Source organism: Pituophis catenifer, unplaced genomic scaffold (genome assembly GCF_029215685.1).
Source record: "Pituophis catenifer annectens isolate HBS135680 unplaced genomic scaffold, rPitCat1.0.hap2 SCAF_5, whole genome shotgun sequence".
NCBI classification, from domain to species: Eukaryota; Metazoa; Chordata; class Lepidosauria; order Squamata; family Colubridae; genus Pituophis; species Pituophis catenifer.
In genome coordinates, this window is record NW_027256885.1 from 60,361,467 (window position 1) to 60,379,030 (window position 17,564).

At 36.7% G+C, this 17,564-nt stretch overlaps 1 protein-coding gene across 1 annotated transcript in view; it reads left to right on the plus strand.

Moving 5' to 3' along the window:
* SETD2 (SET domain containing 2, histone lysine methyltransferase) overlaps positions 1–17,564 on the plus strand; it is a 179,355-nt gene that overhangs the window by 125,407 nt on the left and 36,384 nt on the right. The window lies entirely within an intron of this gene.

Consider the following 17,564-nt stretch of genomic DNA (forward strand, 5'->3'; position numbering starts at 1 on the left):
AAAAACCTAGCCAGAGGCTTCATGCAGCCGGCAAAATCCCGGGTGGCCGCTCCTGTGCTGTTCAAAGAGAAAAAAGATGGGACAATGAGGTTGTGCGTGGACTTTAGGGACATAAATGAAGTGTGTGGCAAACATGTACCCCCTCCCCCTAATGAAAAGACATGCTGGCCTATCTAGCAAAGGGGAAGAGCTTCACCAAGCTAGACCTGAGAGAGGCATACTACAGGGTGAGGATTAAATAGGGGGATGAGTGGAAGACTGCTTTTAACCACTCACTGGGCAGCTTCCAATTCAAAGTAATGCCAGTCGGGCTCCAAGGGGCCCCTGCTGTCTTCATGCAACTCATAAACGAAGTGCTGCATGAGCACCTGTATAAGGGGGTCCTAGTGTACTTAGATGACATTCTCATCTTCACCAAAACGATGGAGGAGCACATCAAACTGGTCCGTCAGGTACTAAAGAAACTCCTGGCTGCAAACCTATACGCCAAGCTATCCAAATGCGAGTTCCATAAGACCCGCCTTGACTACCTAGGCCGGGGTGGGCAAATGTGGCTCTTTTACAACCTGTGGACTTCAACTCCCAGAATTCCTGAGACAGCCAAGGTGGCTCAGGAATTCTGGGAGTTGAAGTCCACAGGTTGTAAAAGAGCCACATTTGCCCACCCCGACCTAGGCTATTGAGTGTTGAGTGAGGGGGTAAAAATGGACCCAGGAAAAGTAAAAGCCATCCTGGAGTGGCAGCCCCCTCGAACCCGCAAACAATTGCAGAGATTTATGGGGTTTGCAAACTTCTACCAGCAATTCATCCCCTCTTTCGCCAAAAGAGCCTTGACAGCAGTTACTTCTGATTTTCTGCAAAACCGCACCCTTAGCAGACCACTGGTTCACTCAATGAATGCCTGTTTGTTGTATGACCACCACATTCACTTAATGACTGCCACAAAAACAGTAGGAAAATTGGATCATCATATGGCTGACCTGTTTTGTGACCGTTAGGACCTACATCCATAATGGGCAGGTTCTATTACAGTTGTAAGTCAAGGACTACCTGTAGTGTTAGAATTTCTTTGCATTCCATAGCTAATTATTTGGGCAATATAACTATCTGAGTTATAAGTAATTATAACTATTCTGGTTATAGGCTTTTAACTACATTTCTGTTAGTCCTCCACTTAGGACAATAGAATAGAAGGGGAGGGGAGGGGAGGAGGGGAGAGGACAGGTGAGGTGAGGTGAGGTGAGGTGAGGTGAGTTGAGTTGAGTTGGAAGGGACCTTGGAGGTCTTTTAGTCCAACCCCCTGCCCAGGCAGGAAACCCTACACCACTTCAGACAAATGGTTATCCAACATCTTTAAAATTGCCAGTGTTGGGGCATTCACAACTTCTGCAGGCAAGTTGTTCCACTTATTAATTGTTCTAACTGTCAGGAAATTTCTCTTTAGTTCTAAATTGCTTCTCTCCTTGATTAGTTTCCACCCATTGCTTCTTGTTCTACCCTCAGGTGCTTTGAAGAATAGTTTGACTCCCTCTTCTTTGTGGCAACCCCTGAGATATTGGAACACTGCTATCATGTCTCTCCTAGTCCTTCTCTTCATTAAACTAGACATACCCAGTTCCTGCAACCGTTCTTCATATGTTTTAGCCTCCAGTCCCCTAATCATCTTTGTTGCTCTTCTCTGCACTCTTTCTAGAGTCTCAACATCTTTTTTATATCGTGGCGACCAAAACTGGATGCAGTATTCCAAGTGTGGCCTTACCAAGGCATTATAAAGTGGTATTAACACTTCACGTGATCTTGATTCTATCCCTCCGTTTATGCAGCCCAGAACTGTGTTGTCTTTTTTGGCAGCTGCTGCACACTGGTAGCTCATATCTAAATGGTTGTCCACTAGGACTCCAAGATCCCTCTCACAGTTACTACTATTGAGCAAGGTACCACATATATGGTACCTGTGCATTTTGTTTTTCTTCCCTAAATGTAGAACCTTACTTTTTTCACTGTTGAATTTCATTTTGTTAGATAGCGCCCAATGTTCAAGTCTGTCAAGATCCTTCTGTATCTTGAGCCTATCTTCTGGAGTGTTGGCTATTCCTGCCAGCTTGGTGTCATCTGCAAATTTGATGAGTTCCCCATCTATCCCCCCATCCAAGTCATTGATGAAGATGTTGACGAGTACTAGGCCTAAAACAGAGCCCTGGGGTACTCCACTGCATACTTCCCTCCGTGTAGATGCAGTTCCATTGAGGACTACACGTTGAGTGCGGTTGGTCAGACAGTTACGAATCCATCTGGTGGTGATGCTGTCTAACCCACATTTTTCTACTTTATCTAGTAGTAGGTTATGGTCTACTTTATCAAATGCTTTACTGAAGTCCAAGTAAATTATATCGACAGCATTCCTCTGGTCCACTAATTTTGTCACTTTGTCAAAGAATGCAATAAGATTAGTCTGGCATGAACTGCTTTTGACAAACCTATGTTGGCTTTTGGTTGTTACTTGGTTTGCTTCTAGGTGTTTGGTGATTCGTTGTTTGATTATCTTTTCCAGAATCTTCCCTGGTATTGAGGTCAGGCTGATAGGTCTGTAGTTTCCTGGATCTATTTTTTTTCCTTTTTTGAAGATGGGAACTACATCAGCTCTTTTCCAATCCTCTGGCAGTTCCCCTGTGCTCCAGGATCTTTGGAAGATATAGTTCAGTGGTTGTGAGATCTCGTCTGCCAGTTCCTTCAGAACCTTGGGGTGTAATCCATCTGGTCCTGGTGATTTGAACTCGTCTAGGGTAGACAGGTTTTCACTTACCATTTTCTTCCCGATTTTAACTTGTGTTTCTAATCTGTTTTTTGTGGTGCTGTTTTTGATAGGTTGGACTGTTTTTTCCTCTTGTATAAAGACAGATGGAAAAAAGGAGTTAAGTAGTTCTGCTTTCTCCCTGTTGCTTGTCACCTTCTTGCCACTTTCTCCCAGCAATGGACCAATTGTTTCCATGACTTTTTTCTTGTTTTTAATATGTTGGAAGAAGCTTTTTTTGTTATTTTTTACTTTAGTCGCAAGCCTTTGTTCATTGTGAGCCTTAGCTTTTCTCACTTCATCTTTACAGGCTCGGGCTATTTGCTGATATTCTGCCTTAGTTATTTGCCCCTCTTTCCACTTTTTATACTTGTCCATTTTGTCTTTCAATTTGTTAGAGAGTTCTTTATGCAGCCATGCTGGTTTCTTTTGAGATCTATTATTTTTCTTCTTCATTGGTATTGTGCTAGACTGGGCTTTTATAATCTCACTTTTCAAAATTTCCCAAGCTTCTTGAGTTGTTTTCCCCTTGAGGATTCTCATCAATGGAATCCTTCTCAAGCTCTTAGTTAGCTGACTAGCAAAAAGTTCATGTACTTCCTCTGTTTGGTTGGGTGGCCTATAGTATAGACCTATGGCAATGTCATTCCCCCCCCCCTTTAATATTGACCCAAATGCATTCAAGATAATTTTCATCATTGTTGTGCTCTATTTCTGTAGAGATGTAGTTATTTCTTATATATAGTGCAACTCCACCTCCTCTTTTATTTCGTCTATTTCTTTTAAATAATTTATATCCCTCTAGCTGTATGTTCCATTTGTGGGTTTCATCCCACCAAGTTTCCGTAATGGCAACAATATCATATCTGCCCTCATTTACTTGAATTTCTAATTCACCCTGTTTATTCCTCATATTCTGTGCATTGGTGTATAGACATTTGAGTCCATTTTGATTGACCCTATGTTTACTGTCTACATAACCTGTGTTGTGCCTGACTGCCCCTGCTTTCTTGCCACCTGTTTGATTAGTGCACATAGTATGGCACTCGCTATTAAATGCTTGGTTTTGGTTGATAGCAGGGGTGATAAACTTACTCGCACAGACATCTATGTTACATGCACTGATAGCCCTATTAATTTTGGATTGCTGGGGACAGAAATGTTCTGTATCAGTTAATTCTATGTCCCCACTGTTCAGTTTAAATGTATATCCAGAAAATCTGTGAATTTATTGCTAAGTAACTCAGTCCCTTTCTTTAATGGATGCAATCCATCTCTTTTGTACAGTTCTTCATTGGACCAGTTGCAGACATCATGACTAATAAAACCAAAGCCTTCCCTTCTACGCCACTCCTTTAGCCACACATTAAACTCTGCTACACGCTGGCCTTTCCTGTTTTGTTCCTTAGATACCGGTAAAACCTCTGAAAAGATAAGCCTACAACCTATACTACTAAGTTCATACCCCAAGCTCTGGAAATCATTCTGCACAGAAAGTACATCCTTTTGGGACAGATCATTTGTGCCAAGATGTATAATAGCATCAACATCACAGTCCTTACTGGCATTCTTGACTATCTTAAGAATACGCCTCTTTTTTTTTTGATTTTTTTTTATTTTTAAACAAACATACATAAAACCATCTTTAATTGCAGTGTGTCAGTTGGTTACAAGTCTTTTGTGCATCATTCACCAAATTCATAGCTTACAATTTACAGTTTACCTAAATTCTCATATCATCAACCTATTATATATCTATGTATTATTATCCGCATTAATCATTTATTTGACTATGGCTATTCCTTCCCCCATTTATTCAAAATATTCTAAGATTTGAATTAATTTTTATTATAACATTCATTTCATTCTCTTGAATCTATCCAATGATAATATAGCTTTATGCTATATTTCACTTAGTTCTGCAATTCTTGTATTGTGAAGATCTCTACCATATTTCATTTCCATATTTTTTTATCTAACCATTGATAAATTAGGTCCCATATCTTATAGTATTGTTTATCTTCTTGTTCTCTAATTTCAAATGTCAATTTGCTCATTTCAGCACATTCCATTATTTTCTTAATAAGTTCATCCTGCGTTGGTATTTTCTCATTTTTCCAATTTTTAGCAAACACAATCCTAGCCGCTGTTAATACATTCACAATCAAATATCTCAATTCTCTATTATATATTTCAGGTACAATCCCCAATTAAAAAATCTCTGGTTTAAAATCTATGTGTTTTTTTATCATTTTTTTCAACCATGTGTGGATTTTAGTCCAGTATCTTTTGGCTTCTGCACATGTCCACCACATATGGTAATATGAACCCGGTATCTGATGACATTTCCAACATTTTTCAGATTTGTTCTTGAACATTCTGGCTATTCTCGTTGGGGGTAGATGCCACCTGTAAAACATCTTATACAAATTTTCTTTATATGCAGTTGACATTGTCATTTTATAATTATGCAACCACAATTTTTGCCATTTCTCTAAGTCAATTCCATGTCCAAAATTTTTCCCCCAAGCAATCATTGTTTCTTTAACTTGTTCTTCTTCCAACTTAACCTTTAATAAGTATCCATATAATTTTTTAATTACGTTTTCATCAGTACCTGTTAAAGTTTTATCTAAATTAGTCAAATTATTATAAAACCTTTCTGTCTTAAAAACTTTATCGTATCTAGAGCGTATTTGCAAATAGGAAAATCAATTCATCTTTATACCTTGTTCTTCTCATTCTTGCTTAGATTTAAGTTCACCCTTTTCATTCAATAATTCACTATATCTTACAATTTGTTCCTTTCTAAATGTTATTGAATATGAGAATGCTTCAATAGTTGATAACCAGACTGGAATTTTTAAATAATGTTGTCTTTTAATCTTCTCCCAGTTTAAAAGCAAGGCCTCTCGTATAAAATGTCTTCTAAAATACCCCTGCGTTTTTGTTCCCTTATACCATAAAAAAGCGTGCCATCCCAACAACAAATCATGTCCTTCTAAAGTCAATAATCTAGTATTTCTTAGCATTAGCCATTCCTTGATCCACATTAAACTTGTCGCTTGATAGTATAATTCCCAATTAGGCAAGCCAAATCCTCCTCGTATTCTAGCATCTTGCAACAATTTTAATTTTATTCTCGTTTTTTTGCCCTGCCAAATGTATTTCAACACTACTTTATTTAAATCCTCAAAATACTCTTTCCTCAATTTAATTGGAATTGTCTGGAACAAATATAGGATTCTAGGTAATACGTACATCTTAATCGTTGATATTCTCCCTGTTAATGATAGTTGTAGATTTTCCCACTTTGCCAAGTCTGTCACTATCTGTTGCTTGAGTTTATTGTAATTGTTCTCTTTAAGTGTACTACATCTTGCTGTCAAGTATATCCCCAAGTACTTAACCTTATTTGTGACCTGCATCTTCAATACTTCTGCCAGTTCTTCTTTTTGTTTTATTAACATATTTTTGTCAAAATCTTCGTTTTGTCTTTATTTATTTTCAAACCTGCTACTTTTCCATATTCTCCTATCTTGTCTATCAATTTAATTGCTGATTCTAATGGATCTTCTAGAATAAAAACCAGGTCATCTGGACGCACAAAAAGCATTTGATAATCTTAATAACACAATTGGAAATGATGAAATTTGGAGGAAGATTCTTAAACATGATCAAAAGGATATATAATACCCAAACAGCAAAAATATTGATTAATGGAGAGACAACAGAACAATTTGATATAAAGAAAGGAGTGAGGCAAGGATGCCCCCTATCCCCCATATTGTTTATATTAACATTGGAAATATTATTGAAAGAAATTAGGGAAGATAAAGAAATAACGGGATTAAGGATAAAGAACCAGGAATACGAACTGCAAGCATTTGCGGATGATATAGTACTCATCCTAGAACAACCATTACAATCAGGATCCAAATTATTGACAAAAATAGAACAATATGGGGAAGTAACGGGCCTGAAAATCAATAAACAAAAAACAAAAATGCTAACGAAGAACCTCACCAAAAATCAAGGGGAAGAATTGGAAAATATACTAGGAATACAAATAGTAAAGAAAGTGAAATACCTAGGGATCTGGCTCACCAATAGAATATCAACACTCAAAGAAGATAATTATAATAAATTGGCCAAACAAATAGAAAAAGATTTAGAATTTTGGACTAAATTACAGCTATCATTTCTAGGTAAAATTGCCTCCATTAAAATGAATAATTTGCCAAGGATGCTATATCTGTTCCAGGTAATACCAATAAATCCAGGAAAAACTTACTTCAAAGATTTAGATAAGATGATATTAAAGTATATCTGGCAGGGGAAAAAGGCAAGAATTAAACTAAAACATCTACAGGATAAACGAGAAAGAGGAGGAATGGGGCTTCCAGATTGGCAAATTTACCACAAAGCATCATCACTAACATGGATTAAAGAGTGGATCGAACTCCAAAACAAACACATATTAACACTAGAAGGCTTTGATCTGGCGAAAGGATGGCACGCATATCTATGGGAAGAGAAACCTAAAAAACATGAACAATTCCGAAGACATATTGTGAGAGATACATTGTTAAAGATTTGTACCAAAATTAGGAAGAACCACTACGATAGAATCCCACGATGGATTTCAACAATAGAAGCACAAATATACCCAAATAAAACGGATACAAATAAAATGAAAACATATCAAGAACTCTTAACTGATGAAGGAAAATTAAAAACAAGAGAAGAATTAAAAGAACAAGGTGTGGAAATTGACTGGTGGCCATACCTACAATTAAAATCCAGATACAAAATGGACATGGAGAATTATGGAATTCAAAAAGAACCAAATGAACTGGATAAAATACTACTGGGCCCAAATGAGAAATTAATAACTAAAATCTACAATTTTTTACTTGCATATAAATTAGAAGAGGAAATAGTAAAAGAGAATATGATTACATGGGCGAAGAACTTTGGATATAGCATTGAACTAAGCAAATGGGAGAAACTATGGAAAGTTAATAGCAAATTGACAGTATCAGTATCATATAAAGAAAATGCTTATAAGAAGTTTTACAGATGGCATCTTCCCCCAGCACAGGTTTCAAAAATGTTTCCCAACACTTCCCCACTTTGCTGGAAATGCAAAATACAAAAAGGGACATACTACCACATGTGGTGGTTATGCCCAAAAGCAAAACAATTTTGGAATAAAATTAAAATCCAACTGGAAGAAATAACAGCACAAAAAATACCATTAAAACCAGAAACATATTTATTAGGTATACTCACAAATAGCTACGAAAAAGAAACAATATATTTAATTACACATATTCTGACCGCAGCAAGAATCATCTTTGCACAAAATTGGAAATCGGAAGAAATCCCAACACAAGATAAAATAATATCGAAAGTAATGGAATGTGCCGAGATGGACAAACTCACTAAAGAAATCCAAGAAAAGGAAGAATCTGAATACTACCTGGTTTGGCAAAAGTGGTATCAATGGCTGGAGAAAAGGAAACCCAAATAAAAAGATGATCCTAAAAGATTTGAACCAAATCGTGTACCAAACAAGATACAATAGAGTTACAACAAAACTTTAAAAAGTATCGTTATATAAAGTGAGATGTGGGAATATATATTGAGAAATACAATTTACCGATGTATTGTCTTAAGAAATAAGATATCACGTTTAAATGTTGTATATGTTGTGTATTGTTTTATTTGTACCTGTATGTGTTCTTTTTTTTTTCTGTGTGTGTATGTTTTTAATTCAATAAAAAATTAAAAAAAAAAACCAGGTCATCTGCGAATGCTTGCAATTTGTATTCTTCCTTTTGAATTTTCATTCCTTTTATATCTTTTTCTTCTCTAATATTTCTATTTAGCACTTCTAATGTTAACACAAACAACAAAGGTGACAGTGGGCAACCCTGTCTCGTTCCTTTTTTTATTTCAATAGACTCGGTCAATTCTCCATTTATCATTACTTTTGTTGTTTGTTTATGGTATATGGCTTCTATGACTTGAATAAATTTTCTACCAAAGCCCATCTGCTCCAGCTGTAAAAGCATAATTCGCCAACTCACATTATCGAAGGCTTTGTGTGCATCTAGAAATATCAAAGCCATTTGTTTTTCAGGATGTGCCTCATAATATTCCAAAGTGTCCAGAATTATCCTCATGTTATCTTTAATCTGTCTTTTTGGCAGAAACCCATTTTGATCAGAGTGTATAAAATTATTTAAGTATCTTTTGAGTCTTTCTGACAGTATTGAAGCGAAGATTTTATAGTCTGAGTTTAGCAGGGATATGGGCCTATAGTTCTTGATTAGTTGTGGGTTGGTGTCCTCCTTTGGAACAAGTGTAATATATGCTTCTGACCATGACTTGGGTAGTTTCATCTTTAACATAACTTCATTCATGACTTCTAACAATGGGAGACTCAACGATTCCTGTAGTGTCTTATAATATTCCACTGGCAGCCCATCTGGGCCTGGTGCCTTCCCATTCTTTTGTTTTTTAAATGCTTCAGTTAATTCCATCATCGTTATATTTCCTTCTAACATCATTTCAGTGTCTTTGGAAATCTGGGGTAAATTCGCTTTCAGCAGGTATCGTTTAATACTTTCCTCCTCTATATTCTCTTGCTCATACAATTTTCTATAATAATCCTGTATAATTTTTTTCTTCTCTTTATTCCCATATCTAGTTTGTCCTTGGTCATCCACTAGCTGTGTTATTTTTCTTGATTCTCTCTCTTTTTTCAGTTTATATGCTAACCATCTACCTGGTTTATTTGCATCTTCAAAATAGTTCTGTTTGGCACTTCTAATTTTTTGTGCTAAATCCTCTTTTTCTATTAGTCCCATTTTATGTTTAATTGTGTCCATTTTTATTTTAATGTCCTTTTTTGTGGAGATTTCTGTAATTCTTTTTCAAATTTCTTATAGTCATCTTCTAATGTTTTATAAGCTTGTCTTTTCTTGATGTTTCTTTTCCTTGTATAGTCTATTATCAGACCTCTAGTATAGGCCTTCATTGTATCCCAAAAATTTTGCATTGATGTGTCCTCTTTTCTATTTTCTTAAAAAAAAAAAAAATCTTTCTCCATTTTCTGTACAAATTCTTTTTCTTTTAGTATTGTATTATTTAAGGTCCATCTAGAGTTTCTCCTTTGTCCTTTCCATTTCATTGTCATTGGATTATGATCTGCCCAGGTACTTGCTTCTATTTCAATTTCTTCTATTTTAGATGTCAATTCCATTCTCGTCCATATCATGTCTATTCTAGACCATGATGAATGTCTATTTGAATAGAAAGTATATTGTCTATTTTTTGCATTTCTTTCCCTCCATGCGTCTTTCAAATTTGTTTCCTCTATCATTTTAAAGGAAGATTTCGGAAGAGTCTTTCTACTTTGCTTTAACAGCCAAAATTAGGGAAAACATTTACTTCATTGCCACAATGTAAAAAGAGAGGAGTTGTTTTATATATCAGAGACACAATCCCAGCAGAGCAAATTTATACAGATGATGATGGAAGAATCTTGATGGTGGAAATAATAGATAATAACACGAAAATACTTTTAATAGCAATATATGCTCCAAATGATAATCAAGAAGAATTTTATAGAAAATTACATATGAAAATAATTGAGTTGGACTATGACAATATTTGCATGATGGGAGATTTTAATGGTATAGTAGATGAGAAATTAGATTACAATACACAGAAAACAACAAAGCAAAGTAAGAATACTCCTCTTGTCTCTGCTGGCAGTAGCACCTGGCAGACACCTGACCTGTTTCAAAACTTCCATATCTTTTCCTAAATTTACATCCCTTACAATTGAATCACCAACCAGAAGGTGGCTTCTCTCTTTGGATACCGTGCTCTTCTTGTGTGTCCGATGTGTAATACCTGGTTCACACTTTCTCCTTTCCAAAGTAAGTTCTTCATCTCGGACCACGATCCCCTGCTTATTTGAGTTATCAGTATCACAACTACCTTGACCTGTCACTTTAGTGTCCCTATTAAGGTCAGCAAGGGCACTGTATCTGTTATGCTGGGATACAGCAAAAGCTTTGTGTTTATGGTTCACAGCTCTCACCCTGCCAGATCCCACGGTTGTCCATACTGCCCTTCTCCTGCAGGATCTTTGTGGTAGAGAGGACTGATGGCATGGCAGCTCAATAGAGTGGAATGGCTGAATTGGGCACCTAATTTCTGCTTGGAGAGCACAGATTAGTGATTCTAGATAGGTAATCTGTCCACGTAGACTACTAATTTGTTTACAAAGAGGACAGTACCCAAATTTGAAAAGAGTACTGTGAAAGACAGCTGCAAAACAAGTATTACACTGAACTAAGCTGGTCATTTTGAAGTAGAATAAAATCACAGTCTCAAGTGCACTAACCCTGAATATATTATTGTTATTTTTGGTTTATAGTTATATGATTATAACTAGCTACCTTTCTCCTCTGTACTCACTCAGACCCCCCCCCTCACAGCTCCTGGAAGTGAAAATGTAATGAAGGCAAGTTTCACTCTGCTGTTTCTCTGTACTCACTCTGACCCCCCCCCCCCCACAGGCAGTTGCACCTCCCCCTAGCTCCTGTGAAGTGAAAATGTCATGAAGGCAAGTTTCACTCTGCTTTTTCTCTGTACTCACTCTGACCCCCCCTCACAGGCAGTTGCTCCTCCCTCTAGCTCCTGTGAAGTGAAAATGTCATAATTGAACCCAGAATTACAGTCGTAAGTCATAAGTCAAGGCATTACCAAGTACCGGGCACCTACTACCACATGTGGTGGACATGCAGAAAAGCAAAAGATTATTGGCGAAGGATCCAGATGTGGCTGGGAAAAATGACTGGAATTCATTTGAAAAAAGATTGGAATTCAAACCAGAACTATTTTTATTAGGAATTATAACAGAAGGTTATAGTAAAGGGTTAACATATTTAATATTGCATATAACAACGGCAGCGAGAATGGTATATGCTCAACAATGGAAGAATGAGAATATACCTCTAGAAAGGGAGATAATAAAGAAAATATTAGTCTGTGCAGAATGTGATAGGTTGACACTAGAATTAAAAAACAAAGGAGAGACAGAATACAATGAGATTTGGAATAGATTCTATCAATGGTTGGATTTGAGAGATGAAAATTGGAACAGAAAAGAACTAGGATGTGTAGACCGAAAGATGACGTAATATATGTAAATATAAGTGTATATAGGGGGTCACATATGTGTATATAATTAGCAATGTATGCTGAGTATATAAGATACTTGTGTTATACTTTAGTGTGTATGGTGGAGATAATGCCAGGACAGTTGCACTATGTCCAATTTCTTTTTTAATATGCCATATGTCATATATATATATGGCTCCTGGATTGGAGCTGAAAGGCGAAAGGGAGCAGAATGCCCCCTCCCACATGTTGGGGTAGACCAGGTGTCTCGGTAAACACTTAATATAAATATATAATAAATATATATATAAAAATAAGTCAAGGGATTACATGACCAGATTCTAAGTTATTGATTGATTGATTGATTGATTGATTGATTGATTGATTGGTTCGATTTGTATGCTGCCCTCCTCCGGAGACTCAGGGCGGCTTACAATGTGTTAAGCAATAGCCTTCATACTTTTTTTTTTTTAATTGAAAAAGTTTTTCAAATACAGATTTTCCCCCTTTCCCCCCCTCCTCCCTAGCCCCCCCTAACCCTAACCCTCCCCCTCCCCTCCCCCCATGGCTTCTTCAAGATAAAATCATTGATATCAAATTAAATAATACTTTACCATCCTTTTACACCACCCCCCACATGCTAACCATTTCTTTCTAACATTGTTATTATATCCCCCTTATACTATACATTTCAAAGCAACCTTCAGCTATAAAACTATATAATAAATCCTAATTTGGCATTTATTCAACTCAAAATCTACCCATTTCCTCTACCCCCATACATATATCTCTTAATTCGAATTTTTTATGTATATTAATATCTGAACCTAACATCCCTTTTCCTAAACTAAACAATCAGTAACCTAACCTATCTCCACCCCTTTTCCTACAGGTCTACCATACATAGTATTTTAATATCTTTGATCTTCTGCCCACACCACACCACTAAGAAATATTTCCATATATAAACAAAATCCTCAAATGACTTTAAGTAATCCATATAATATCTTCTGTAATGTCTTTCAACTAGATTATTAATTCCATCGCCCATGTAAGGGTAACATCAAGTTCTAGTTCCAACAGTATGTTCAGTATCTTCAATTACAATCTGCCCCCATCAGTAATGAATATTTTCGTGTATAAAAAACCACCCGAGTGACTTTATATTTATATTCCATATAGTGTCTTCTGTAATGTCTTCCATCTAGATTATTAATTCCAACCACCGTGTTAGGGTAACAACCAGATCTTCTGCATTCCCCAATCCCATAATTCTCTTGCCTTGTAGCTCAGCATAAACGTAATCCATTTGTCAAAGAATTCAAAATAGAAAGTTCCAATCCACTCAATTTAAGGCCATCTTCCACATCCCAAAAGTACAGCACTGCAGAGTTTTTAATTTTTTTAATTGAAAAAGTTTTTCAAATACAGATTTCCCCCCCCCCCCTTTTTTTTTCCCCCCTCCTCCCTAACCCCCCCTCCCCCTCCCCTCCCCCTGTGGCTTCTCCAGAATAAAACCCAAATTAATAACAGATTATATAATACTTTACCATCCTTTTTACTCCACCCTCCATATGCTGACCCTTTCTTTCTAACAATATTATTATATCCCCCTTATACTATACATTTCAAAGCAACATTCAACTATAAAATTATATAATAAATCCTAATTTGGCAATTTCAACTCATAATCTATCCATTTCCTCCTTCCCCATACATATATCTCTTAATTCAAGTCTTTTACGTATATTAATATAACTTAACATCCCTTTTCCTAAACTAAACAATCAGTAAGCTAGCCTATCTCCACCCACTTTCCTGCAGGTCTACCATACATAATATTTTCAATATCTTTGTTCTTCTGCCCACACCACTAAAAAATATTTCCATATATAGATAAAATCCTCAAATGACTTTAAACTTGTAATCCATATGGTATCTTCTGTAATGTTTTTCAGATGGATTATTAATTCCATCACCCATGTTAGGGTAACATCAAATTCTAGTTCCAACAGTATGTTCAGTATCTTCAATTACCATCTGCCCCCATCAATAATAAATGTTTTCGTATATAAAAAACCACCTGAGTGACTTAATATTTATATTCCATATAGTGTCTTCTGTAATGTCTTTCATCTAGATTATTAATTCCAACCACCGTATTAGGGTAACAACCAGATCTTAAATAAAATCCTCTAATGACTTTAAGCTTGTAATCCATATGGTATCTTAACATCAAATTCTAGTTCCAACAGCATGTTCAGTATCTTCAATTACCATCTGCCCCCATCAATAATAAATGTTTCCGTATATAAAAAAACACCCGAATGACTTTATATTTATATTCCATATAGTGTCTTCTGTAATGTCTTCCATCTAGATTATTAATTCCAACCACCGTGTTAGGGTAACAACCAGATCTTCTGCATTCCCCAATCCCATAATTCTCTTGCCTTGTAGCTCAGCATAAACGTAATCCATTTGTCAAAGAATTCAAAATAGAAAGTTCCAATCCACTCAATTTAAGGCCATCTTCCACATCCCAAAAGTACAGCACTGCAGAGATCTGTCACTCTCCTCAAAATAGTATAAGTCAATAATTTGCCTCAGCTATATTTTCATGTATCATCCATCTATAAGTCCCGCTTATTATATTTAAACGTCTCTTAAGTAACTGGCATTAAACTGTTGTTTAGTCTAAAATTTTTTAGTTTTGTAGGACCTGCTTCTTCTCTTCTTAACTTTTTGTGGTTTAGATCTCCATCCTAGTTTCCTTTCTATGAGTTGTATATCAGCTGATTGATTTCCATGCTGGTCTGTAACTTGATAAGACATCACCTTAAAATCCAAAGCCGCCTCTCTTGCATTTATAGATAATCCAGCTATAACCTCTGAAGGAGAATCCAAAAGCGACTCGTCCAAAAGGGCCTCTGTGACTTGTTGTTTTTCCATTACCTCCATCTCCATCTGCTTAGCCTGGGTTTCAATCTCTTGTTCATTTCGCATTTCTTTATTACCGTCCTGTCCTAACACTGATGGTCTACATGGAGATGTTGAATCCTTTTTAAGAACCTTGTAGTAAAATTCTTCCGCTTTTCCAATGGTATTTAATTGATATCTTTCTCCTTGGTATCTCAATATTATGCCAACTGGAGCATCCCACCTAAATGGGATGTTTTGTTTCTTTAGCTCAGTCACCAAAAATCCAAATTCCTTACTCTGTAGGCCTTGTCAATCTTACAGGATACCTCTTCAGGACTAACCTTTAAAATCACAGCCAGAACTTCAGCAGACATCTTTCTCAAATCATCTCTATTATTTTCCTGTAGTCCTCTCATTCTGACCGCAAATTGCATGGACCTGTATTGCATCATTGTGACTTCTTTTTCAATCCTTTGTTTTATATTATCTGCATTATAAGTCTCGTGATCAGCTTCCTTTTTAGACTTTACTTCTGAGCAAATGTCTTGAATATTTATCAAATCATTTTCAATTCTTTGTATTTTATTGTCCAGATTATAAATCTTATGATCAGCTTCCTTCATTTTAGACTCTAGTTCTAAGTTGGTATCTTTATCCATCTTTATAACTATTTCTGAAAAAGTTTTCAAAGCTGTTACAATCTGTTGTTTCAGATTGGCATATTTTTGTTGTACCAACTCCTTAATTTCCTGCCTGAATTTTTCAAGATTCTGGTTCACAATCTCATCATATCTTGCCATCTCCTCTAAGATAAATTCCTTTAGGTCTTTAAAGCCATTCTTCTGAGTCTGCAAGTTCAAAACTTGTTCATGTGGTTTGTAAAAGGGGGAGGCCCCCCCCCCCGCTGCTTGTTTGTCTGGCTTTATCAGTTTTAACGCCATCCTGCCACACAGACAAACTCTTTTTAAAGAAAAAGACTTCTCTCCAAACGGTATCAATATCAAGTCTCTAAGAAGGAAGAAACATAAAGTAGAAATTTTTCTCTTCAATACTAGCCAGCACTATTATTTCTGCTACTTTGTAACATGTTAAACTATTCAGGCGGAAGGACTTTCACTTTCAGCTTTCTTCTTCTCAAGCCTCAGCCAGTCGCCATTTTAAACTTTTTCTCCTTTGCTTTAAAATCACTTATAAAATTGTTAGAAATACTTGCGATTTAGGGTCCCAAATCCGGATTTCATCCTATTTGTTTAAGCAATCTGTTGATTTTCATTGAATGGATTGATTCCGTTGCCTGGCTCTGCAAAAAGCAGAGTTCCCCGAAGCCCGGAGCAGCGGCGAGCTGTATGGGGAGCCACATTCTGCTTCCTCCCCAAGAGTAATAAAAAACTCTGGGGAGTTCTCAGAGGGCTCTACCTGCCCTTGCCGGCTCTATCTCACGTCTCCTTGAGGAGATGGAGTTTTTCGAGCCGTCTCTCAGCTGTAGAGACGGCTCTTTACAGGCAACGAGGCTGGCGGTCCCGAAAGACCGTCTGGTGGCGATGGAAGTCAAACCGGAAGCCTCCATAGCCTTCATACTTTTGTATATACCTGCTTAGTAGGGCTTTCAGCCCCCCCAAGCGGTGTTCTTGTTTTTTTATGACCAGTTTTTACAATAGTTGTTAAGCAGATGCTGTGGTTGTTAAGTGAAACACTGCAGTCGTTAAGCAGAACCTGCAGTCTTTACGTGAATCCATTTTTCCCAATGGGCATTTTTTTTTTTACTGGAAACTAGAAGTAAACACTGGAAACCGGCAAAAGTTGCAAAATGTGGTTGTGTGACTGCAGGACGTTACAAACGGCCGTAAAGGTGAGCTGGTTGCCAAGCACCCAAAATATTGATCATGTGATTTCAGGGAGGGAGGGGGTTTGTGTGTGTGTAGCTGTCATAACTCTGAAAATGAGTCATAAAGAGCTCTTGGGAGATTTGTCGTAACTTCAAACAGTTGTTAAACAACCCCATTGTAAGTCAAGGACTACCAATAATCTCCTTGTAGAGAAAATACAGGTGTTCCTTGATTTACAACAGTTTGTGTAATAACCATTGGAAGTTACAGAGGCACTGAAAAAAGTTACTTATGACCGTTTTTCACACTTATGACTGTTGCAGCATCCCCATGGTCACATGATCAAAATTCAGACGCTTGGCAACTGACTCATAATGGTTGCAGTGTCCCAGGGTCAAGTGACCCTTTTGCGACCTTCTGATGAGGAAAGTCAATGGGAAAGCCAGATTCACTTAACAACCGTGTTACTAACTTAACAACTGCAGTGATTCGCTTAACAACTGTGGCAAGAAAGGTCATAAAATGGAGCAAAACTTACTTAACTGTATCGCTTAGCAACATAAATTTTGAGCTCAATTGTGGTCGTAAGTCAAGGACTACCTGTATAATTACAGAACTTCTCAGGGCTTGATTTTGCCAATCAATTTTCTTTTGCATCACAGAAATTTCAGCACCTCATCTGAAGTTATTATTACTGAATATAAAAATATGAAAAATGCAAATAAAATATAGGCAATGAAGTAACTGTCTGAATTTCCAAAGCAAACGTTCATGTATATCTGGCTTCTCAGTTGCCTTTTCCTCTGTGGGGAAAGAAAGCC